Source organism: Anabrus simplex, chromosome 3 (genome assembly GCF_040414725.1).
Source record: "Anabrus simplex isolate iqAnaSimp1 chromosome 3, ASM4041472v1, whole genome shotgun sequence".
Classification (NCBI taxonomy): Eukaryota; Metazoa; Arthropoda; class Insecta; order Orthoptera; family Tettigoniidae; genus Anabrus; species Anabrus simplex.
This window is the reverse complement of record NC_090267.1, coordinates 341,976,185-342,002,594: the sequence shown is the minus strand read 5'-3', so window position 1 is coordinate 342,002,594 and position 26,410 is coordinate 341,976,185. Positions and strand designations below refer to the sequence as shown.

The 26,410-nt window shown below is 40.9% G+C and overlaps 1 long non-coding RNA gene across 1 annotated transcript in view; it reads left to right on the top strand.

The window, feature by feature from the left end:
- Nucleotides 1–26,410, top strand: part of LOC136867313 (uncharacterized) — a 43,070-nt gene that overhangs the window by 5,758 nt on the left and 10,902 nt on the right. Inside the window, exons 2-4 of the long non-coding RNA XR_011017980.1 lie at nt 2,478–2,530; nt 15,383–15,539; nt 22,841–22,908. This is a non-coding gene — a long non-coding RNA (uncharacterized lncRNA). The remainder of the gene's footprint in view (nt 1–2,477; nt 2,531–15,382; nt 15,540–22,840; nt 22,909–26,410) is intronic.

Below are 26,410 nucleotides of genomic sequence, written 5' to 3'. Positions count from 1 at the left end.
ATGTATGCCGCTATGCTTGTTTTTGTGTAAAGAATGTTGAATTTCGTGTAAATTAGTGCCTCTGGGAGTGCTTCCGTGTAGTTTGATTGCACTTATTTTGATAAACAAAGTATAAATATGCCTAGAAGTGCTAATCTATTTGGAAAACGTATGTTTTGAGGCAACCAACATTCTAAAATCACAAGACCATGTGGTTCACATGAGGTAGAATCCGCCAACAGTGTAGAAACAGATTGTCAAAATGTGACTCCAAACAAGAAGACAGACACGCCCCCTACCAGTGCAAGTGAATCCAAATTTGGTAAGGCTGAAGTTCCAGGAGAGTATTTTGAGCACAATAATTCTATAAATGAAGCAGTTATGGAAGCTATCAAGAGAATCTACAGAGACCTAGCTCATCCAGACCTTCTCAGAAAGTGTCTACATGGGCGCACTCAGAATCCCAACGAGTCTTTCAACAATATTATCTGGACTCGAGTGCCCAAAAATGTATTCATTTGTGGGGTTAAGAACTTTTTTTTTTTTTTTTGCTAGGGGCTTTACGTCGCACCGACACAGATAGGTCTTATGGCGACGATGGGAAAGGGAAGGCCTAGGAGTTGGAAGGAAGCGGCCGTGGCCTTAATTAAGGTACAGCCCCAGCATTTGCCTGGTGTGAAAATGGGAAACCACGGAAAACCATCTTCAGGGCTGCCGATAGTGGGATTCGAACCTACTATCTCCCGGATGCAAGCTCACAGCCGCGCGCCTCTACGCGCACGGCCAACTCGCCCGGTTTAAGAACTTTTAAATGGGGAGTCATTGATGCTGTATTAACACTTGCTGGTGGGAACATGGGAAGAGTAAGAGTGTTATTGCATCTCAACACATCAACCCTGGCCGTCATACTATGAAAGGACTGCAACATTTAGACAAATTAAGAATCGCCAAGGCACAGCGTGCAGCAGAGTTCAACACCAAAGCAGCAAGGTCATCGCGAAGGAAAAGGTTTTTAGAGAAAAGAGGTGCCAGGAAGAGGATACTGACTATGCTGCGGGGTGCTTTTGAGCCTTAAATTAAAAATCTGAGTGAGTTCTTATAATTTCAAGTTTTAAACCTGATTTTCTCAAAATGACATTTTTTTGCTACTTGCTTTTCGTCGCGTCGACACAGATAGGTCTTATGGCGACGATGGGCCAGAGAAGGGCTGGGAGTGGGAAGGAAGCGGCCGTGGCCTTAATTAAGGTACAGCCCCAGCATTTGCCTGTTGTGAAAATGGGAAACCACGGAAAACCATTTTCAGGGCTGCCGACAGTGGGGTTCGAACCTACTATCTCCCGAATACTGGATACTGGCCGCACTTAAGCGACTGCAGCTATCGAGCTCGGTAAATGACTTTTTTTTACCATTAATGTTCCTGTATCTGAAAAACTACTTGTGATTAAAGAAACTTTGTGAGATGCTTTATTATATCTTACTGTCCTTACAGAAGTAGAATAATAGCACAGGTTTCCATAGACATGGAGTAAGGGGTGCCCATCTACAAATATTTTGTGTAAAAATGACACCTTTAGAAAAATTAATATATCTCGTTCTTTTGGTTTCTATATTTTAATTCTGCTTCAGTCATAATAAATCATATAGAAATTTCATCTGTAAAAAATCAGAGTCGTATCTTCATTGGTTCCAAAAATATAGGAACATAATCTTGGCTTATTTAACATTGGCAGGATAAGCCTTTTAAACTCCCTTTAACTTTATTGGCCACATTGGACCACTTGAGTCTTCCATGTACACTTTTTATTTGAAGGTTTTACTGTTTCATTCTTCTTATCTATCCAGTACTTCATCATCCGTTCTGATCACAGTGTTCTTAATTCGTCTTAAATTTCTACAAACTTACTGTGCTTCATTACAGTTGAAAATTTGTGATTCCTAAGAAGGGTAGTAATTTTATTCTTGTTTTCTGCATCCGTAATATCGAGTCTAACTGTTTTAAGATCCTCTTGGATTTCTTTGATCCATTGGCCTTCTGTTTTCTTTCCCAGATTTCTCATCGCTAGTTGCCGTAAAATTCTGTTTTATGATTGACTGTTTATGTATAGTAAATATCGTTTAAATATCTGCCATGTTCATTTCTCAACATCCTAAGTATATACCAGTATGTATGGAGCATGTGTACTAAATAGTACGAAGCGAGTGGGGCGCGTTGGTCTAACCGAGTAGCTGTTAGCTTGCATTTGCATTCGGAGAACGTTGGGTTCGCATCTTACTCTCAGCAGCACTGAAGGTAGTTGTCTGTAGTTTCCCATTTTCACATAATGCAAATGTTGAGGCTGTACCTTATTTGAGACCACAGACTCTTCCTTCCCGGTCCTAGCCATTTCCTATCTCATCGCCGCCAAAATATCTGTCTGAGATTGTACGATATATAGCTACTAGCGATAAAACCCAGTAAGTTCAACTCGATATAAATGTCAAGCTCTTGTCTGTTCTAGCGGATGTGGAGAAGGTGTCCACGCTGCACGTGGTGACTACTCAGACCCAGAATGTAAGTAGAGAAAAGTTGTACTTTCTATCACTTGTTACCTCATTTGAATATTCCTTGTGCTATACAGTAGTGCAGTATGTATCTGTACGGTGTTTCAATTGGACACGCCAAGCCCCCGAATGTTGGACTCCTCTTGTACTTTGTCGTTACCGACCGAAACGCGACCCTGTTGGAGGCATCCGTGATACCTCTAGAACAGCCTCACCACACTTGAACCTTGGTTCCAACAGTGGGCAATCACATTTATGTTAATAAGTGTCATGCGGCACTATTGGGAACGAGACAAGGCAGTTTCGAGTGGGGGAGTTATATCGAAGAAGTCTTCGGATGGTTCCGAGTGTCACTCTTGACCGAGGGGATATATATCGCCTGCTCAAGTAAAGACCTTCAACCATCGCCCGCACAAAGATTATACAACCTATTAACCCTAACATTACACAGTGAAAATAGCCTTGCAACATAAATCAGACTTTTCCTGTACACTTCATATGCGTGTCCGCTATCGGAGGACGCTGGCACTTATTTGTTACCTGGGAATGGTACAAGATTTCTAAAAGCAGTTATATTGCTTAGTGTTATTATTATTATTATTATTATTATTATTATTATTATTATTATTATTATTATTATTATTACGTATATATTTAACACTAGGCTGACTTTTACATCGATTTTTTGAAAACGGCTGAATCGATTGACATCGTAAAGTATTATGACGTAAGCAATGTGTCTTCAAAAGCGTAAACATTCTTGCCTATATTTTTAAATTATTAAAGAACTAGCTGATGTACCCGTGCTTCGCTACGGGATTCTCAGAAAGACTGACTTGGTGGTTTTCCTAACTGAATTCAACATAGGTCATTACAAAAACCTCAGTAGGAATGTAGCGATTGAAAGCAATGTTATGATGTAAAATACTCGATCAAATGAAAAACCGCACACTTTCTCACTTTTAACGAACAGTACTACGGTGCCGAGCTAAGAGTCCAAAGTTCCAGAGCTGGAATAACCAGGTCGCAGACTGCCGTGAACACTCCTCTGTCATTATTCCGTTAAATATGCACACTGCTCATTCCAATCAGTGGCTCAGAGTAGGGATTGTATAGCTCGAATACTATGATGAACCAGTGTGTTACGTACCAGATATATCAGAAAATGTATGAACCAGAGGAATGGCATGCTAAAGAAGAAAGTTATCACACCCCTGCTACTTCCCACCAATATACAGGCAGGCTGTTACAGTCGGTACAACCAAGCGAGTTGGCCGTGTGGTTAGGGGCGCGCAGCTGTGAGATTGCATCCGGGAGATAGTAGATTCGAACCCCACTGCCGGCAACCATGAAGATGGTATTCGGGTGATGGTGGGTTCGAGCCCCACTGTCGGCAGCCCTGACGATGATGGTTCTCCGTGGTTTCCCATTTTCACACCAGGCAAATGCCGGGACTGTACCTTAATTAAAGCCACGGCCGCTTCCTTCCACTTCCTAGACCTTTCCTATCCCATCGTCGCATAAGACATATCTGTGTCGGTGCGACGTTAAGCAAAATAAAAAGATGGTATTCCGTGGTTTCCCATTTTCACACTAGTCACACCAGGCTGTACCTTAAAGCCAAGGCCACTTCCTTCACACCGCAATTCATTTCCTATCCCATCGTCGCCATAAGACCTACCTGCGTCGGTGCGACGTCAAGCAAATTAAAAAAATCCTCGGTACGCTGCAGTAATCCTATCTATCGGGGATGAGAGGAAAGAGAAGACAAAAAGCACATCACAACAAACAATGGTCAATGTAGTGTTATTGTTGATAAAGTTTATGAGCTTTCTATATTGCAGGCCTTCACATTAATTTTCTTTCGACTCTGTGATATTAGGGTGTCTTACAAAATTATTTATATCGTAGACTGTAGTTCCTTATTCTCAGACTTTACATACCGATTTTCACTAAATTCTGTTTAGCCATTTTCTCGTGACTCGGCGCTGAAACAAAAATCCAAATTCATGAATATCTCCGATTATATGCGGTACGGTAACAATGTATAAGAAATAAGTGATCGGAAATTTAATAACTTCTTACGTAACTACTACTAACTTACGACATAACTAAAGTTAGGTTAGTTATGTAGTATTTATCGATAAGACCACTAATAACATAAATACCTTATTTGAGAATTACATTTCAGACCTTCCCCTAAACTACCATTTCACTCAGCGTGAATAAAATAATTTGTAGCCTAGATTGCAGTGGTTCATCACCCGTCATTACATACCGATTTTCATTAAATTCTCTTCAGCCGTTTTCTATTGATGCGTGTACAATCAGACAGACAGACAGACAGACAGACAGACAGACAGACAGACAGACAGACAGACAGACAGACAGACAGACAGACAGACAGACAGACAGACAGACAGACAGACAGACAGACAGACAGACAGACAGACAGACAGAAATTACGGAAAAGTTAAAAATACATTTCTTTGTTACTGTGGACATGACAGATACAGAAATACCATTCATTTCAAATTCTGAGCAATGTACAGGCAAAACACTTATTTTATATATAGATTACATTTCAGTCCTTCCCCTAAACTACCATTTCACTCAGTGCGAATAACATTATTGATATCCTAGATTATAGCGACCTATTCCCCGACTTTGCATACCAATTTTCGTGAAGATACGACCACTAATAAAATAAATATTTGACAATTAAATTTTAGGCCTTCCCCTAAACTACCATTTTTCTCAGCGTGTATAGCCTATATTGTAGCAACTTATTTTCCATCTTTGTCTAGCGATTTTCATTAAGACACGACCACTAATAACATAAATATTTGAGAATTAAATTTCAGGCCTTCTCCTAAACTACCATTTCACTCAATGTGAATAAAATAATTTATAGCCTAGATTGTAGCGGTTCATCACCCGACTTTACATTCCGATTTTCATAAAATTCTCTTCAGCCGTTTTCTCGTGATGCGTGTATATACAGACAGACAGACAGACAGACAGACAGACAGACAGACAGACAGAAATTATGGAAAAGTAAAAAATGCATTTTCTTGTTACTGTGGACATGACCGATACAGAAATACCATTCTTTTCAAATTCTGAGCAATGTACAGACAAAACTCTTATTTTATATATATAGATAAAGATAATGTATCATTCTTATTCTACAAAGTGCTCGCCAGTACATCAAGGCCACCTGGATTGAGGTAGCGCTGAGGAATAGGACGTGAGAGAGGAGTTGCAAGTGGGCAAGCATGCATGCGCAGTCGGACGTGTCTCTGATCAGCCGCTCCAGTCTGTGTTGTGTTGAAGTTGCAGAGTCTCTTAGTCGATAAGAAGCTATTCTTCGCAATGTTACTGACTCTTTGTAGCTCTCCCCATATTTGCTTGCTTGAAATGATGATGAAGAAACCTAAAAGGCTTTTTCTCCGAGTCGTAATTTTAACACTTAAATCTGTTAACCTCTCCCACTCAGGTAGTTAGCGAAGGGAGGCGATCCTCCGAGCCATACTAATGTGCTAATATTCAGTTTTGATTTAGCTGACATGCTACTCATAATTTGGAACAACATTCAATTATTAATGAAATCTTGATGTGCTTCAACAAATCAACACAAGTGTCAAGATGCATTTTTGATCGATCATCCCGGGGAACTAGAAAAATATTTAGGATATATCGTAGAAAAATGCTTTAATTTAGGGCTTCATGCTATATCAGAAACATGGACAGGAATAGTCGATGTTTTGCTACCCAATAGTTGAGCATTGCACAATACATTCAAAATTCCTCTAAATTTAAATGAGGGTTCGGTGTCTGATTTGAATTAAATTCCAAAGCACCTGATAATATTCGATTATTTTTTTACAATCGGCTTCACGTCGCACTGACACAGACAGATCCTTCGGCGACGACGGGAAAGGAAATGGGTAGGAGTGGGAGGGAAGCGGCCATGGCCTCAATTAAGGTACAGATTTCATAAGGTTTTGCCTGTTTTGCAACATGCTAAGCTCTAAATAATTATTTATTTATAACTGTATGAAATACCCGCTTTGATCCTTCTTAAAAATACGCCGCTTACGTAAAAATATGCTGGCAAACCCACAAAATATACACTGACTGACAGAGCAAATGCAACACCAAGAAGGAGTGGTCAGAACTTTATGCCAATTGCAGGGTAGACTGACGTCACTGAGGTATGCTCATGATGTGAAATGCGCCGCTGTGCTGCCCACGTAGCGAACGATAAATGGGACACGGCGTTGGCGAATGGCCCACTTCGTACCGTGATTTCTCAGCCGACAGTCATTGTAGAACGTGTTGTCGTGTGCCACAGGACACGTGTATAGCTAAGAATGCCAGGCCGCCGTCAACGGAGGCATTTCCAGCAGACAGACGACTTTACGAGGGGTATGGTGATCGGGCTGAGAAGGGCAGGTTGGTCGCTTCGTCAAATCGCAGCCGATACCCATAGGGATGTGTCCACGGTGCAGCGCCTGTGGCGAAGATGGTTGGCGCAGGGACATGTGGCACGTGCGAGGGGTCCAGGCGCAGCCCGAGTGACGTCAGCCGCCAAGCGGTGGCAGCCCCGCACGCCACGTCAACCGCCATTCTTCAGCATGTGCAAGACACCCTGGCTGTTCCAATATCGACCAGAACAATTTCCCGTCGATTGGTTGAAGGAGGCCTGCACTCCCGGCGTCCGCTCAGAAGACTACCATTGACTCCACAGCATAGACGTGCACGCCTGGCATGGTGCCGGGCTAGAGCGACTTGGATGAGGGAATGGCGGAACGTCGTGTTCTCCGATGAGTCACGCTTCTGTTCTGTCAGTGATAGTCACCGCAGACGAGTGTGGCGTCGGCGTGGAGAAAGGTCAAATCCGGCAGTAACTGTGGAGCGCCCTACCGCTAGACAACGCGGCATCATGGTTTGGGGCGCTATTGCGTATGATTCCACGTCACCTCTAGTGCGTATTCAAGGCAGGTTAAATGCCCACCGCTACATGCAGCATGTGCTGCGGCCGGTGGCACTCCCGTACCTTCAGGGGCTGCCCAATGCTCTGTTTCAGCAGGATAATGCCCGCCCACACACTGCTCGCATCTCCCAACAGGCTCTACGAGGTGTACAGATGCTTCCGTGGCCAGCGTACTCTCCGGATCTCTCACCAATCGAACACGTGTGGGATCTCATTGGACGCCGTTTGCAAACTCTGCCCCAGCCTCGTACGGACGACCAACTGTGGCAAATGGTTGACAGAGAATGGAGAACCATCCCTCAGGACACCATCCGCACTCTTATTGACTCTGTACCTCGACGTGTTTCTGCGTGCATCGCCGCTCGCGGTGGTCCTACATCCTACTGAGTCGATGCCGTGCGCATTGTGTAACCTGCATATCGATTTGAAATAAACATCAATTATTCTTCCGTGCCGACTCTGTCTTTTCCCCAACTTTCATCCCTTTCGAACCACTCCTCCTTGGTGTTGCATTTGCTCTGTCAGTCAGTGTAAATGAAATTCGCTGATTTATTTTCAATAGATCGATAAGAAGGACTACCCCTCTGTAGATGGTGATGGATTAATTGTTATTGAACTACCAGCCAGAATTTCAGCACATGATAATATCGTGATTGGAATTTTAAGCAAAACGTTCACTTTTGCGAAATATGTCATCATTTTTTAGAAAGTTAGCATTCTTAATGAATTAATTAATTAATTTGGAAACCGTTGGGCTTATACCCGAAAGTTCAAAACCATACACTTCCGTCAAAGGATTAATACTAAAGATGCAAGCCAGCTAGTTAATTTTCCTACATAAATCTTGTATCCATTGGAATTAATGGTTTGCCTTCACACATTCGTATTCTACATATGGAGCCATAGAAATCTGAACGTTTCCCAACGTCTCCTAAACGGAACCAGACTAGGGCCTTATTGTAAGTGCAGGGAGCTTTAATACACTCGAATTGACTAAACATCCGATAAAAACTTCTATTTTCTCAAGATTCATTAATTTCCTATTCGCTTCGCATTTTGTATCACGATAAAAAAACTTCAAGGTACGTGAAGGTCTCCATTTACCTCAGCCATGACCACGTAAATGTTACAATGTCAAGAGAGCAATATTATAAAGTTGCAAGAGTGCCAAGTGGTAATTGTACAAGGAACACACCGAATAAGTGACTGCGCGTTTTTTTTGCTAGTGGCTTTACGTCGCACCGTCACAGATAAGTCTTATGGCGACGATGACAGAAGGGCTAGGAATTGGAAGGAAGCGGCCGTGGCCTCAATTAAGGTACAGCCCCAGCATTTGCTTGGTGCGAAATTGGGAAACCACGGAAAACCATCTTCAGGGTTGCCGACAGTGGGATTCGAACCCACTCTCTCCCGGATGCAAGCTCACAGCTGCGCGCTCCTAACCGCACGGCCATCTCGCCCGGTGCTGCGCAGTTTGGGTCACGTCGCTATCCCTTTGTATTCGGAGATAGTGGGTTCGAACCCCCCCTGTCGGCAGCCGTGAAGATGGTTTCCCGGGCTCTTCCGTGGTTTTTCCATTTTCACACCCGACGAATTCACACCCGACGAATCCTGGTGCTATACCATACTACGAGGCTCAAGTTCTCAAACGTAAGAGGACGAAGGACTAATCTCCGGCGTCTAGGAGGGTCTTCGTGCAAGTTGCGATTCTGATTACGAATAAGCTGTGCCAAGCTGAGTAGGTCAGACCGTAGGGAGCTGGCCTTTTTTCTTCAAGTTGGCAGGTTCGATCCTTGCTCAGTCCGGTGGTATATGAATACGTCGGCCTTGTGTCGGTAGATTTACCGGCACGTAAAGAACTCCTTCGGGACAAAATTCCTGCACTTCGGTGACTCCGGAAACTCTGAGTGGTTAGTGGTACGTAACACGTTAATTAAGTAATCTCTTGTTCATGTGAAGGAATTAACGTGTAGATTACAAATACACAAAGTGTATATGCCATTGTCAATTACGACCACTTGATGTTCCAGTTACAAGCGACTTGCCTAACAACATATCATAATTTCAGCCCGTTTAGACACTGTAAATATGTCAACGGAAGCTGTGTTTGCTATGGTTGACATAGGCCACTTGACGAACAAACCGGTGTATTTTGTAGTCTCAAAAACTTTATCAAGTGCTCTTGAAATCCCGGCCTGATTGCGAAACATATCAGGGCACAATTTCTTCGAGATGTCTTTTTCCCGCACGCACCGGCGTATTGTCTTCTCTTGATTGACCCGTTGGGAAGATACCGTGATAGAACCTACCCTAGATGTCAACCGAAGCGTAGAGGATGATCGCGCCTGGAAGCACACATTAACTTCAGTAAATGATTTTATATTTTTGGCAGGTCAGGCCTTTCCAAAAATGGATTGGGGATAACGATATTCTTAACAAAGTTCATTTCACGTCATCGATGGTTTAGCTACTAATGTGTAGAATACACAAACAATTATCTACTCCTGTCTTCATGCATTGCGTTATATTGTTGCGAAATGTAGCTGGATATGAAAATTTCACCGTCACTCTTGAAGACTACCTGCTGTGATAAGGGACACTCTTTCCAAGCGTCTATATTTCTCGCACAGGTGCAGATTGTCAACGTTTACCGACAGCAATCAGAAACTCATTTTTGAACTGTATGATTCAACATGAATATGCTGGACCGTACAGTATAATTGACGATTGCCACATTTTGTTATCTACATGGCGATCGCGTCCACATAAATCGCAACTCAACAATCGCGACTGATTTGTGCTCCCTACCTCGTTAGTGTTAGGTCGCACTCTGACCAGCCCCAAGTTCTCAATCTAACTCACACACTAGTGAACTGTATGATCAGGGCATGACATTATAACATCATTCAGACTCGACGCTCAAGTCTGGCACCGTACGATAGGCTATAACATTCAAGGCTCTCCGGTAAGCCCTACAGTGTCTAGAACGAATTGGGGCGGTGGAAGAATGATCCGACCTAACAGACGAGCAGTACAAGTCAGATTCCTCAATGGAACACTGAACGTTCGTGGTTTCCAACCCTCGTGTTCACAGAAACTTCTCCATGTTCAGTTTCCTCACAATTAGCCGCGAATTTCATATCCCGAGGTACCATGGTAGAGCTTCATATTCAGATAGATCCACTCATACTCTCAGCGAAAGACATTTTTAAATATTTGTATAATATCAGACCAATTCAACGAGGTCTTATAGAGACTACTGGATAGAACAGTGCTGGGATTGGGTAAGAGGCGACCTTGGGCTGAAGTAAGATACAGTCCAAGCATTTGCCTGTTGTGAAAATGGGAAAGTACATAAAACACCTTGAGGACTGCTGAGAGTGAAAGCAAACTCACTGCTACTTGACCCGAATCTGCTAACCAACAATTTATACACCAGTGCATAGGTACTAAACCAGACATTCTTACCTCCATAGATGAGCTTCTCCGTGAGGGAGAGCAATACTTTTAATAAATGCGTGCAGAGTAAAAACCTTAGGTTTCACATTCTGGAAGAACATAGCCTATGCGACAAAATGGAACAAAATTGTACCGTCTCGCTTACAGTTTACAGAAAATCTCTCACGAAGGCGAAATAGCGTTGAATATTTACCTTGTAAACACGCCTTATATAAAATATGGTACAAAACACAAATACTAGCTGCTCTGCATGATGTCTGTCAACTCATAGGAAAGGCTTTCGGCTCAGAGTGAGAAGGCAACAATTAAATTTCAAGGAACATCTTGACAGGTTGGGGCTCCATGCAGTTGAACTGAATTGTAGTTCACCCTTCTTCAAACGCATTATCAAGACAATAGATGTGAGAGGAAAATCCTTTCATTAAGAGTTTAGTAAACTGGGAGAAGGTCCAAATATTCAAGAAGCCACCGAATGTGTTGCAGGAAAGCTGTAGCTATTGTTGAACATCTTCCGCGTAAACAAATTTTAGATGGCTACTTTGACAAAGGAAAGAAGCTCTGCAACTTCCTGCTCAAAGAAGAATTTTCGAAGCAATCATTCAACAAAGCACCCCACCAGCAACAGGACATAATATAGCAAAATACATGCAACCAATGGTTACCCATAGAATGGATAGTTACAGGATATAGCTATGTAAATCGTATCGTGCTTTTAGGGAAAAATTGAGGAGAGGCGAGCAACTAGTGGATGACAGATTTCCTCTATGTAATTTTTCAGATACGTTGGTTCCCCGCAGAAATACATATGTAAATTCTGATGTAATATTGGAGGTCGAAGGCCATGAAGAAAAATATAAGTTATAGAGACTAATAATCTACTCCAACAAAACACTGCAGTATGACGGTCCACAACAATCGAGCAACAAAGGCAACGCAGTCCTATAATTTCTAGCTGTTGCCATTTACTGCAACCTTTAGGGTACAAGCAACCTATGCATTGCACCGTGACTAGTTTTCTGAACCATAAGAGAAAGTTACGGTGGAGAATTTCCGGACAGTGGCAGCTCGACGCAGTCTTTGGGCGCCGTCTACACTGTCATGCCAATAATCATAGGATTGTGGTCTAGTATCGAGTAGTCTTTCCTCTAGCTCGGTCAAGTGCTTAACTCGTCGGCGCATTTTTCAACAAATGGAAAAAGTTCGTGTGGTGAGATTCTGTCCCATGCTATTTGGATAGCTACACACAGATCGCTGGTATTTGTAGCTGCACAGACTTGGGTGTGAATGGACCTCACCAACATGTCGCATAAATGCTCGACCTGGCACATATCAGGTAAACGAGGGGCTGTAGCTGTCGTTGAAACTATCCAGAATATTCCTTGAACCAATTCTGGTCACCTTGGTCCTAGTGAAACACTGCGTTATCTTGCTGAAATATGTCATCTTTGTAGGGTTACATGAAGCACACAAATGGTTTTAAGTGGTCACCAAGCATGTGAACTTAGCACTTACTGGCCAAAGACCTACTCTGGTTGATCAGCGGATCCAACCCATGATACTTGAAAACACCCCACTCCACTACGGTGCTAACATCAGTCTCCATGGTGCGTTGTTGACATCTGTGATCCATGGCTTTATGGGGCTTGAGGAATATCCGAACTCTAACCTCAGCTCGAAAGAAATGGATCAGTGGCTCATCGGACCAAGCTACACGTCCCCAGTCCCCGAGTATCCAAAGAGCAACGTTACGTACCGAGATGAGACGTTTTGTCCGGTGTCGTGATGTTAACAAGGGCACTCTGGTAGGTCTTCCGCTCTCATATCCCACTGACGTTAAAGAACGCTGCACTGGCCTGCTGGATATGCGTCTGGTTCCTTCTATATTGAATGGGGTTGTGATTTGAGCGAGTGTGGATTGTCTGTTACCACGGCGAATTCTAGCCGTACGCTGCTTGTCACAATTATTAAACATCCGTGGTCGGCAACTGCGCAGTTCTCTGTGTGTGGTAATTCCTTCCATGAGGTATTCCGGATACGCAGGTGATGCCGTCGATTGAGAAATGTTAAATGTCCGGACCCAATTCGACAATGGAGTGCTCCATCTATCTGCCCCCTCTATCATGCTCCGTTCGAAAGACGATTATTCACGTTGCCTTGCCGCAACCAGCACCGACGGTGTTTCAGATTAAAAGTCTGGGCACTTCTAAGACGTCACGGCACTATGGCGCCACCGCATATTATCCTTAAATACGACGATTGCATGACTTTTGGAATGTCAGTGTATATAGCCTTTGTGATTCCATCGTTTAATGGTATTTCTCCGTTTAGAAATAGAAGAATGCTACGGGCTTTACGTCGCACCGACCAGATAGGTCTTATGGCGACGATGGGATAGGAAAAGCCTAATAGTTGGAAGGAAGCGGTCGTGGCCTTAAGGTGCAACCCCAGAATTTGCCTGGTGTGAAAATGGGAAACCACGGAGAATCATCTTCAGGGCTGCCGACAGTGGTATTCGCTAGTTGCTTTACGTCGCACCGACACAGATAGGTCTTATGGCGACGATGGGATAGGAAAGGGCTAGGAGTGGGAAGGAAGCGGCCGTGGCCTTAATTAAGGTACAGCCCCAGCATTTGCCTGGTGTGAAAATGGGAAACCACGGAAAACCGTTTTCAGGGCTGCCGACAGTGGGACAGTGGTATTCGAACCCACGATCTCCTGGATGTAAGCTCACAGCCGCACGCCTCTACGTGCACGCCCAACTCGCCCGGTAATGTAAAAGAATGAACTCCACAATTGTCAAGTGTATGTTCTTGCTCTCCCCCTAATTTTTTGATGTGTGTCTCCACATTGACACTGATATTGATAGGTAAAGGAAGGACAATTGAGAATTGTTATTTTATTTTCTGTATTTGTGAGTAGATGAATGTTTCTCCTTGGGCAATTACTTCCCATGTATTAATTTCTTTGGACAGTTCATCATTGATATTAGGTTTGTCCATTGACTATTGTAATAAGTTTGTAATATGTAACGGGATGTATAGAGTTCAAATAAGTATACTTAAAGGGAAAGAAATTGACCACCTTCCAGCTCAGTTGAGAATTCACTTCTGCTGCGGCTTAAGTCGTTGAATGTGATCTAAATTGACGACAAATCGACTACTGTAAATAAAGTCGTGCCCATGCACTTACTCAACACAACTGGAGGTATGGAAAGTAAAGGTTTCTACTTTCTATGGCTTGTCAGGTTGAGTGGCTCAGACGGTAGAAACGCTGCCTCCTGAGCCCTAGTTGGCGGGTTAGACCTCGGATTACAATCGGGCCGTAGCATCTGAAGATGTTCATATATGCCAGCCTCGTGTCGATAGATTTACCGGCACTTATAGGAACTGCTGTGGGACAAATTACCAGCACTTTGGTGTCTCCGTAAACTGAAAATGTAGTTCGCGGATCGTAAAATTATTATTATTATTATTATTATTATTATTATTATTATTATTATTATTATTATTATTCTTTCTTCGTTATGCCCATTCATAGAGCGCGCTTGAGCTTGTTAGTTGGTTTGATGGTTTCTGCCTTCTTATCCTCCCAAAATCTCTTCATGAATGCACTGTGTTGCATCTTGCGTTCTGTCGACCACTTCCTACCAGTTGTCTTTTTTGGTTTCTCCCTAAATTTATGATTGGCTACTTTTATTCTAAAAGCTCCACGATTTTCCATGATTTCGTCTGTGATATTTATTTCTTGGAGGTCCGCCTTAGTTTATTTTGACCTTCTTTGAGTTGATTACTTTGAATAATTTTTAGTTAGACTGTCGCTGTTCATTCTGTAGATATGACCATAGAAATTAAGGCGCCTTTTCCGTACGGCATCAGTAAACCTGTCGGTGAAGGAGTAGAGGTCCGCTGTTCTCCTCTTAATCCACATTCCATATTATTATTATTATTATTATTATTATTATTATTATTATTATTATTATTATTATTATTATTATTATTATTATTATTATTATTATTATTATTATAAACCCAGTAATAAGTGAGATCGGGTGGTTACAAAGCTGTTTTTTGCCTGGAATTCGATGTATTGGTTCTTCGTTTTTCGACTTCCTACCGTGAAATCGACCCCATCCCATTAAATTGAACCGATAATATTTCTTAATGCATGAGGTAGGCAGTTTCCAGTAATTAATTACGACTGAATTGTCATATAAATAACATTAATAAACCTCTAATGATACTTCATTAGCATTGTCATGATTACCATTTTTGTGTTTATAAAAGAGGTACTTGGGGGTGGGGGGGGGGGCGAAATTAGTCTCGTATTATGTGACTAATATACAGACGACTATCATGTTTTATGTTCTGGGCCTTGAGACAGTCTTAATGAAATGTTGTTTTACAGTGTTTGCAGTACTGCGCTTTTAGCAAAGCGGGGATTATTAATGGAACCACAATTGCTTCTGAGTACGACATTTTGAAACTTTACAACTACGTCCATAAAGATGAAGAAGACTTCCTCGCCCATGGTCCGAAAGTTGTCACCGAATTTTTAGCTGAAGGTAGGTTTTGAACTCTGTATTCATTGTTTTACAGTACACGTACACTCAACCTCATAACATTTCTTCGGATCAACGCATAACACGTAAACTACAAATATCGTAGGAAATTGTTCCTAGAAGGTAGAGGAGTAGCTATTTCTTCTATAAATACTATACGTTAACATGCCTCATCGCTAAGTGTATGTTATGCGACCGGCTTCGACAGAGTATCTAATAGCTTAGTTGACTGAGGTACAGTATTTGGGAAAAAGTGAAGGATAATGCAACGGTTCGAATCTACACAACACTCACTTATTGCTGTATGCATGGATCATTGAACCCCAAAGCAAAAAGAAAAGTTTAAAAAATAAATATTTCAATTTTGCCAGAGGATTATTCGAACGAAAGCAAGACCTCTGCTTTTTTTTATTAAGATAATTTAGAGTCACTTTAACCCTAAGGTCTTATCGTGACTTCTAACTGTAGAATTTACATTAAATTACAGTAGGGTGAAGAATGAAAAAAATATAAAAGTGGTATTTTAAACTGAACAGTTAAATTTTTGAATACAGACCAGTGTCTTTGAAAAACTTGATAATTTGTTTGCACAGTGAAGGAGATGAGTGTGTCTCCTTAATATCCTTAGGTAACCGTGGTACTGGCGCCATTTGTCATACAGTGAACAGTCTGTTATGATGTGCTTCACAGTCAACACAATATTGCATGTTGTACAGATGGGAGGCAGTTTCTTCTCAAGGAGGTAGCTGTGACTTATCTTGGAGTGGCCAATCCGTATTCTAGTTATTAGGACTTGATCTTGCCTGTAAAGGTTGTGAAGATAGTGTTGTACTGTAGATTCCGTTGTTACTTCGTGGAGTTTGCTGTTCGAAGTTTGAAGCCATTTTATCTTTCACTGTTGGTATAATTTTGTTTTAGCATAGGCAATAATGTCAGTGTGAGGGGTAGCTATTGTTAGATCGCCTAGTGGGAGGTAAGTAGCGTCTTTAGCTGCTTGATCAGCAGATTCATTGCCTTGAATACCTCTACGAGAGGGTATCCACACAAGGATGACTTGTTTGCCTTCTTTCATGATGTTGTTAAACAACAGTTGTATTTCTTGTACAAGGATGTGTTTCGATGATGGACTTTCTATTGCGTTTAATGCACTTTTTGAATCAGAAAAAATGATGGAGTTATTACAGGTGCTGGTTTTCAAAATATATAGCATAGCCTGCTTTATTGCGTACAGCTCATTAGAGAAGACTGTATAGTAGTCAGGCAATCGGTATAGCATGGTACGTTCAGGATATATAATCCCACATCCATTTCTTTCCTCACATTTTGATCCATCAGTACAGATTGCAGTGTGCCTTGGGTATTTATTAGAAATTTCAAGAATTAATTGATGGTAGTGAGATCTGTCAATATCATCTTTGACACTGTAATTTATTTCAAAGTTAATTTTTGGAAGGGTAATAGTCTATGGTGGGACATTAAGAGAGTTGTCTGTGAGGAGTATTGGAGGGATATTTAAATTTAGTTCTTCAAGAAACTTGGCTATTCTGACATTGAAAGGGGCTGTGGTTTTGATCCTGATTTAATGAGTGCACCTTGATGCTTGTTAGGAAAAGCATACAATTTAATTCTTGATTCACTCATAGTTGCTACCTTGAGCGCGTAAGTCAAACTTAGTTGTCTACGTCTAATTGTGAGTGGTGGTTCATTTGTTTCTATTTGAATGCTGGCTACTGGACTGGTACGGAAGGCTCCTAGAGCAATTCGAAGAGCTGAGGACTGGATGGAATCAAGGATTTTGAGTGAAGACATTCTTGTGGAATTGTATACAATGCTGCCATAGTCTAATTTAGCCCTAATAATGGCTTTGTACGTGTTCATTAGCACTTGGTAGTCTGCCCCCCAGTTCTTTGCTGCCAGGATCTTCATTATGTTCATCCTTCGCAAGCAGTCATCTTTAAGGTTTTTCAGGTGAGGTATCCAACTTAACGTAGTGTCGAATAAAACTCCTAAGATTTTCATAGTTGTTACTGTTTCAATTTTGTGATTGTCCATGTACAGCTCAGGGTCTTGTACAGTATGTTTACATTTGGAGAAGAGTATGCATTTGGTTTTAGTTTTGGAAAACTTGAACCCTGTAACTTTAGCCCATTTTTGGATATTATCAATTGATTCTTGAAGTAACTGTTGAGTAGTTAATTTATTTCTTCCTGCACTTAGTATAGTCAAATCATTGGCAAAAAGTCAAGCCTTTACTGGTAGGTGAATGTTGGAGACAATGCCATTTATTGCAACGAGGAATAATGTGACACTGATGACTGATCCTTGGGGAACTCCATTGTCAATGGTTACTTCATGTGAAAGAGTTCCATTTGTCCTGACTTGAATTCGGCGATCTTTAAGGAAATTATAAATGAAGTGAAGCATGTTTCCTGAAATATTATGTTTCATCAGTGTTTCAATTAGATAGTCTTTCCACACCATTCATATGCCTTCTCAATGTCTAAACTAACAGCTATGAGGTGCTGATTATTTAGGAAAGCTTCTCGGATTTCTGATTCTAAACATATCAGAGTATCTCTTGTTGAACGTGCTTGACGAAAACCATTTTGTGTATCACTAAAAAAGTGTATATGTTCCAAATACCAGCGTAATCTCTTGTTAACAATTTTCTCCAGTAGCTTACACATTGTATTTGTCAAGGCGATGGGACGATAATTATCTGGAATCAAAATGTCCTTTCCTGGTTTGAGTATAGGCACTACAATAGCACAACGCCATTGATCTGGAAATAGTTTGGAACTCCATATATAGTTGAAAATAGCAAGTAGATAATTGAGTGCACTATGTGGAAGCTGTTTTAAAAATTCATATGGAATGGTGTCTGGGCCAGGACTAGATCTGCCGCATTTGTTCAGTTCTGTAACCATTTCTTGTAACTGTAAAGTATCATTATAAGCATAGTTCGGTGTACGTACAGTTTCACTTAAGTCTATTGGATCTCGAGTTGTTTTCATGCGAAGAAATTCAGGTTCATAATTGTTATCGCTAGAGATTTTTGAAAATGATTTAGCCAGTTGATCAGCTATTTGTTGAGGTTGATTTACAATTGACCCAGCGACTGGATCTCTTAGAGAGGTAATACAGAATTTATTGTATTTGCCACTTATTCTTTGGATTTTATTCCACATAACTTTTTGTGAAGTTTGGCAGGTTAAGGAGGAGATGAATGTTAACCAGGAGGTTTTCTTACTTAATTTTATTTTATTTCGTGCTATTGCTCGGTGTTTTTGAAAATTGATTTTATTTTCAGGCGTAGGATTTCTTTTGTATAGGTAGTAAGCACGGTTTTTATTTTTGATAGCCTCTTTACAGGAGTCATTCCACCAGGGAACCGTTTTCTTGAAGGGCATAGGAGCTGTTTTGGGATGTTCTGGTCAGCAGATTTAATTATTACTTCAGTGAAGTCTTGAACAATATCATTGATGTGCTTAGAAGGAAATTTATTTGTTGGAGTTAGATCATTTAAATAGTTATTTACAATCTTTCTAAATGATTGCCAATTTGCCTTATTTAGGTTCCATTTACGGTATTGGAGTTTTGATGTGTTGTCTGGAGAACTTTGATCATCATTAATTATGATGGGGAAGTGGTCACTTCCTTGTAGAGTTGAATAAATGGACCAGTTAAATAGTGCAGCTATGTCTGGCGTACATATAGTTAAATCTATGCTACTGTATGTTCCGTGTGCTTTATCAAAACGAGTTGGAGCAGTTGAGTTCAATAATACTAGAGTCAATTCATCTAGTATCTTCTCTATTTCTTTCCCCCTTGCATCAGTATTGCGACTACCCCATAAACTGTTGTGGCTATTAAAATCACCCATCAAGAAGATGGGTTTGGGGAGTTTGTGTATTAGGTTTCTTAAATCATCAGCGTGAGATGTACTATTCGTAGGAAAATAAACATTGCATACACATTTAGCTTGTGGAAGGTATAATAAAACTGCGACTGCTTCTAAATCAGTAGTTAAAGGAACCTCTTGATGGTGTAAATTATTTTTAACATAGGTGGCTACGCCTCCACTTGCATGATTTGGATTAATTCGGTTTTTTAACGTACGTTGAACTGTCTTAAATGGGAAACAAAGTTGTCTCTAAAGTTAGTTTCTTGTAGACAGACAACTGAAGGCTGATGTTTATTTAGTAGAAGTTGTAAATACTCTCGCTGTGATCGAAAATTGTTGAGGTTTCATTGAAGTAATGATATAGTCATAAGAATGACAAACAAGTGTAGAGGGAATTTTATCATTATTATGTGAGGGAAGTAGAGTCATCGCTGGAGTAATCTGGAACTAAACTGTTAATTGCTTCACCTCGGTTTTCACTGCTATCCTTAAGCAGTATCTTGACTATTCGAGTAATTCTGTTCTTAACGGATTTTTCAGTGTAGTATGGATATAGTTTTTGAAGGGCTTGGACTAAACCCTCTAGATCTTGGGTGTAATTGGAAGCTATTGCTGCAATGTCATTAACTCCAATACTGTTTTCAAAAAAGGATTGGAGTTGTAAGTAATTGAGGGGAAAGGACTGAGGGTTGGCCTCTAGAACTTGCTTAATTGGCTTAAGCATATCACTAATAGTTGTGCTTTCTTTTTCTGTCTTTGGTTTCTTGTAAGTTTGTTTTCTCTTGTTTTTCCCTGTCTGTTCACTTTGTCTTAGGCTCAGTTGTTAGGGGAGGTTCCTTAAAATCAAGGTCTTTTCTGCCTGTAGTTTCACTGCTAGATAGTGATATTGGTCTCTTCGATCCAGCAAGATGAACACATGAAGGGTTTTGAGGGCATTCCAAATGAGAGGTTAGAGTCGTTTCGCCTGAGGGTAAAGGCCCACAGTTTTGAATTTGAGAACACTGAAGACATGTACATGTAGCAGTTGTCTGAAGAGTAGTTTGTGAGGGAGTACAGGTAATATTTTCTTGACAGTTTGTTTTAATTTTTTGTGTATCCTCTACTAGTTGGGGAAATTCTGTTACATTGATCTTGCCACGAGAATGACTGTTTTGATTTAATGAGGAGCCTTCATTTATTATTTCATCATTATCAGGACAGTTTCTAGCTAAGTGCCCCTCAGTTTTACAAAGAAAGCAGGTGGGTGTGTCAGAGGATAAATAAATCTAGTAATTGGTACCCTCATATTCGATTTGGAGTGAGTCTGGAAGTTTGTTAAAGTCTTCATTTTGAATAAAAATCTGTCTCCGAAAACTGAGAATGTGAGAAAATCCGGGGATTGTTAAACCTGCTCTAATAGGTGATATCTTTGACATGGTTTAATGCCGAGTTTGAGAAATTCTTCTTCAATAACAATATTAGGAATCACAGGGCAAACATTGGATAGAATGACTCGTTTGTTTTTAGTTAGGAGAGGTCTTATTTCCAAGGAGACATTATTTATGAGAATCTTAGAATATTTTGAAATTAATTCTTCAACACACTTTTGACTTGCAAGGAAGATACATATTCTTCCATTAGATATCCGTGAGACAAATCGGATGTTACTAGGGCTAGTGACTATTCCAATTGCTAGTATATAATCTCGGATACTAATACCATCGCAAGATTCAATAACAATAGCTTGATCTTTGGTAGGATAGGATTGCATTGCTGCAGAGTAACTTAACCTTGGATTGTTAGGAGATTGATTAAGTGTGTTAGGAACAGTAATAGAGGTTGTCATGAGGTTACCTAGTTCACCGGTACGGGTGGGAATTATGTTTTCTTTATTCTGTCGATTCATGAGGTTACTTGAGACTTGCTGATTTTCATTATTTAGATTCATTGAGTTAGAAAAAACTTGCCGACCTCCATCAACAGAGGCGGTCATTATCGGTTAGCTAACAAGATGAGGTTATAAGTATGAGAGTGATCCTTTAATGAACACTAATCTCCACAACGCAGATTTAAAACCACACTCACTACAAAAGTACTTAGCAGCTTCACTCTGGTGCTTCAGACGGTAAATTTTAGCTTAGAATGACCGATTATTCAATAGTTCCAAGCGACAATATTACACGCGAACATCAAGTAAGTCACTGCCATCTTGACACCTCTGCTTTTTCTTCACATAGGGTCAGGAATACTCGGTGTCTCCGAAAACCATAAAATATAAGCCCCTTTAGCTGTTAAGGAAATAGCGCATTACTTAGACCTGGACTTGTTTTCACACCATTAAATGCCTTCCTTATTCGCCAGACTCACTGACTGAATGATGAGCATTGAAGCTTTCGGTTGAGAAGGTCTTGGGTTCAATTCCAAACCGGGTCGGCGATTTTAAACGCATATGATTAATTCTTGTGGCTTGGCGACTAGGTGTTTGTATTTGTCCCAAAACATCCCTCTTCATACTCGACAACACACCACGGTACAAACCACCACAGAAACACGCAGTAGAGATTACAGCCCTCCATAGGGCTGCGTCAGGAAGGCCATCCTGCCGCAAAACAGGGACAAAAATACATGTGAGACAAAGTTCGCACCCACGAACCCACAGGTGGGTGACAAATCGGTAGAAAAAGAAGAAAGGCATTTCTCATTCAGTGTTACCTTCAGCGACGAATCTCGACTCTTGTTTCTCTCCTGGCTGGGGAATTGTCACACTTTTAGTGCCGAAACGTACCTTGAACCTTTGGTGACTTCATCCGTGTCCTACAAGAAGGTCACATGCAATGAATAATTAGCTGACTGTTTCCACGACAGGGCCCTGAATTCAGTGCTGGAATCCTACGTTTTCAGACGGCGCAGATGTACATCTTTAATCACTGGCGAGCTGTTTGAACTGTGTCTCACGGTTTTCTGCTCGCCGAGCCGCTGCTGGCTTGCCCATAGCGAGGGCGACGAATTTCACTTTCCTGTTATGTTATACCCGTAATTCATACGTTTAGTCCGTGGGCTTGTAGTAGAAACAGGAGGACAATTCTGTGCATCTGTTCTTTTCCTAGGATATTGGTTATGTCACCATTCAAGTCAGGTTTTGGCATGGAAGGTGTGACCCTTCCCGTGTAAGATTAGTGTGAAGAAAGGTGATCTCCTCTTAAAATGACAATTACGAAAACATTGCCTTGAATTAAGAGAAATATCTTCGGAAGTATGTCACAGAAATACAAGAACTCTTTGACTGTTTTCATGAAAGGATTTCTCTCTTCCCTATGGCCTGTAGGGTTCAATTTTACTCTTCAATTTATGAAAATATTAAATGAATTCAACGCCGTGTCCAGTATGATCTTAATATGCTCTCTGACTTTGTGCATTTCAGTGTCAAAACTCAAGACAGATGATCCCTGCGTATTGGCCAATTTTGGGCGGCAATTTGTCCTTGATAAGGTGAGTACGAATTCATTTTTTAGTCTTGGATAACTAACACAGATGGATAATTCAATATTTCACTTACAATTTCGAGTGAAATGATCGTAGGTCAAAAGATATGCACAATTAGTGAATAAGACGTAGCATATTGTTTGAATAGCAACTATTTCCAATCAATCAAGCAAGAAAGCAATCAATCAATCAATCAATCAATCAATCAATCAATCAATCAATCAATCAATCAATCAATCAATCAATGATGCATGTAGGGCTGTCGCCCAGGTGGCAGATTCTCTATCAATTGTTCACCGAGATTTTTCTTAAATATTTTCAATGAACTTTGAAATTTATCGAACATTTCCCTTGATAATTTACCCCTGTCCCTTACTCCTCTTCCTATAAATGAATATTTGCCCCAATCTGTCCCCTTGAATTCCAAATTTACCTTCATAAAATGATCTCTCTTACTTTTAAACGCTCCACTCAAATTTATTCTACTACTAATATCTCTCCACGCTAATTCACCACTGACAGCTCGAAACATACCACGTAGTCGAGTATCTCGTCTCCTTACTTCCAAATCTTCCCAGCCCAAAGTCTGCAATATTTTCGTAACACAACACCTTTGTCAGAAATCACCCAGAAAAAAAATTGTGCATATCCCCTTCGCATTGTTTCCAGTTCTCGTATCAAATAGTCCTGGTAAGGGCTCCGTACACTGGAGCCATACTCTAACTGTGTGGTCTTACCATATACGTATACGCCCTCTCCTTTACATCCTTACGAGAACTCCTAAATGTTCTCATAACCATGTGAAGAGATCTGTAACGTTTCTCAACAATCTGGATGGTATGATTACTCCGATGAATGTTATTCCTTTTATTAAGATCTAGGTACTTATATCGCTCCCAATGAGGTACAATCACACCATCAACACAATAATTAAAACTTGGCAGGTTCGATCCTACCTTAGTCCGGAGGTATTTGAGGGTGCTTAAATACGTAAGCCTCGTACCGTTAGATTTACTGGCACTTCAAAGAACTTCTACGGGACTAAATTCCTGCACTTCGGCGTCTCTGAAACAGTAAAAACCGTTAGTGGGACGTAAAGCCAATAACAATATTTATTTTTCATATATATATATATATATAAGCAAACATTAACGTCCATTAATATTGCCCTGCGCGACCCCCACCCTTTAAATAATTACAAGATGAAATAACCCATAACCTACTCTTATTCTCTGAATTCTATTTTCTGCAAATGTAACCACCCATACAACCAGTATAGTCCAATAGCCCTCATTTTCGTCAGTACTCTCCCATGATCTACCCTGTCTATCCGCTCATCCATCCGAATTCGACTGAACGGAAATTCTTTCTTGATATAAATTTGAACTGGCCTCGCTCACGTAAAATGACGAAAAACCGTGGAATAATAAGTAATATAGACCCTAATATGTTGTACCAAAACTGACGTTACATAGAAGCATTTTAAAAATGGCTGATAATTATAATATGACATCAGTAGTAGGGCAAGGCCGGTTCTAAAACAATGGGTGCTGATTCAGCGCCGAGTCAGAATTTTCTCTCGAGGTCATTGGCCCCTGACAAGGTCATTGACCCCTAGTCAATGACGTGACGGCAATAATGTCACGGCAATGACGTCATTATGACGTCGTACCTCACGTACGTTAGCATGCCTAACCTCACGTAGGTTAGGTTATGACGCTTTAATGACGTCTTCACCCAATGACATAATTATGATGTCAAACCTTACGTACGTGAGTAGGCCTAACATCACGTAGGTTAGGTTATGATGCTTTAATGACGTTTTCACCCAATGACATAATTATGATGTCAAACCTTACGTACGTGAGTAGGCCTAACATCACGTACTAAGGTCATGACGTCATAAGGACATCTAACTTAACTTGTAACCACGTACACTAACCTAACCTCATTGAGTTGGGTTAGGGAACCTAGGTTTTGTTTTCTTTTGGGTGGGTGGAGAGTGTCCTTCACTCCCACCCTACCAAAATAGGGGGTGGGTCGGGGTGAGAGATTGCTCTCTCTCTCTCTCTCTCTCTCTCCCTCTCTCTCTCCCTAGAGGTACACCGCGAGTGAGTGACAAAGATTTTTCGCATTGTGCATCGCCTTTTATTGCATCGTTTTGCGGCTGGGGGATTGACGGGGATTGGGGAACCGCGTAGTGTAGAAAGGGAGGTGCGCACGCATCCGTCTTGCGGATAACATCGCAATTATGCGGGAGACTTGTGAAGTCATGTCGAATTGCGATAGTCATGTTGAAAGCAAAATGTCGATCAGTTCACGCAACCGCGGCCTACTGCGGATAACAGCGCTGTCATGCGGGAGACATGTGAAGTCATCGTGCATTCACCCACACGACATCTCGTAATCTGCAGGCCTTCGCGCTGATCAGCGGTCAAAAAGAATTATGATTAAACGGAATCATAATTTAGTAATTAACATTACAATTGATGTGCTATCTGATAGTATGTTTCGGGAATTGAACCCGGAGCTCCGGTCGTGGCAACTAATCACATTAACAACTACTTGCAATAATTTTAGTAATTAACATTACATTTGATATGCTATCTGATGGTATGTTGTTGGGAATTGAACCCAGGCCTCCCGGACGTGGCAGCTGTTAGACTCTAGAGCAATCTATTACCTGCATTATCTTTTGCATATCTTAATAACAATAATATATCCTGTTTTTTTCATTTCAGAAACTTGGGTTTTATCACACATTTGATTTAAAAATGATATAGATGTTTAGTTTGGTTTGACTAAACGGAATCTTGATTATATAATTATCATTACAAATTATCCTTATTTCCATCTCACTTATCATCCCGTTTAGCAAACAGGATTAGGCGATAAGTACAAGAAATATTCATTAAACTCACGGAAAAAGCAGCTACCATTTTGATTATATTTTTAACATTTTCACGACTGTTATACTTACGTTATTGTTATGTCATCAAACTGGAGGGCGCGGTGTGGAGGAGTCCTTTTGTCCTTTTACCTTCTGATAAGACGAGAGCCTTGACTTCATCATTTGACAATTACCTTTTACATTTAACCCTTTTGCTAGATAAAGAAGAGGGGGCACAGTGAATGAATGAGGTGGAGGGTGTGATAAGGAGGAGGTGGATTTAAAGGATTTTTTATGACCGGATGTCCTTCCTGATGTCAACCTCACCGGGGAAGATAACGAGTTCAGGACCGATTTTTATAACCGGATGCCCTTCCTGGCGTCAGGGAAGAAATCCGTTTCTGTACGGTGTTAGGTTTGTGGTGTGATGAATCTGTTAAGATGGACTATTCTATAATCAGATGTCCTTCCAGACGTCAGGGAAGTTAAAATGAATGACATGATAGGCTACATGATAGTAGGAAGGGAGAGTGTAAAACCCTTATCTTGTCGTATAGCATTGAGAAGTCTGCACTAGGCTTTACGTCTCCATCCGACGGACAAATAACTATCAACAGC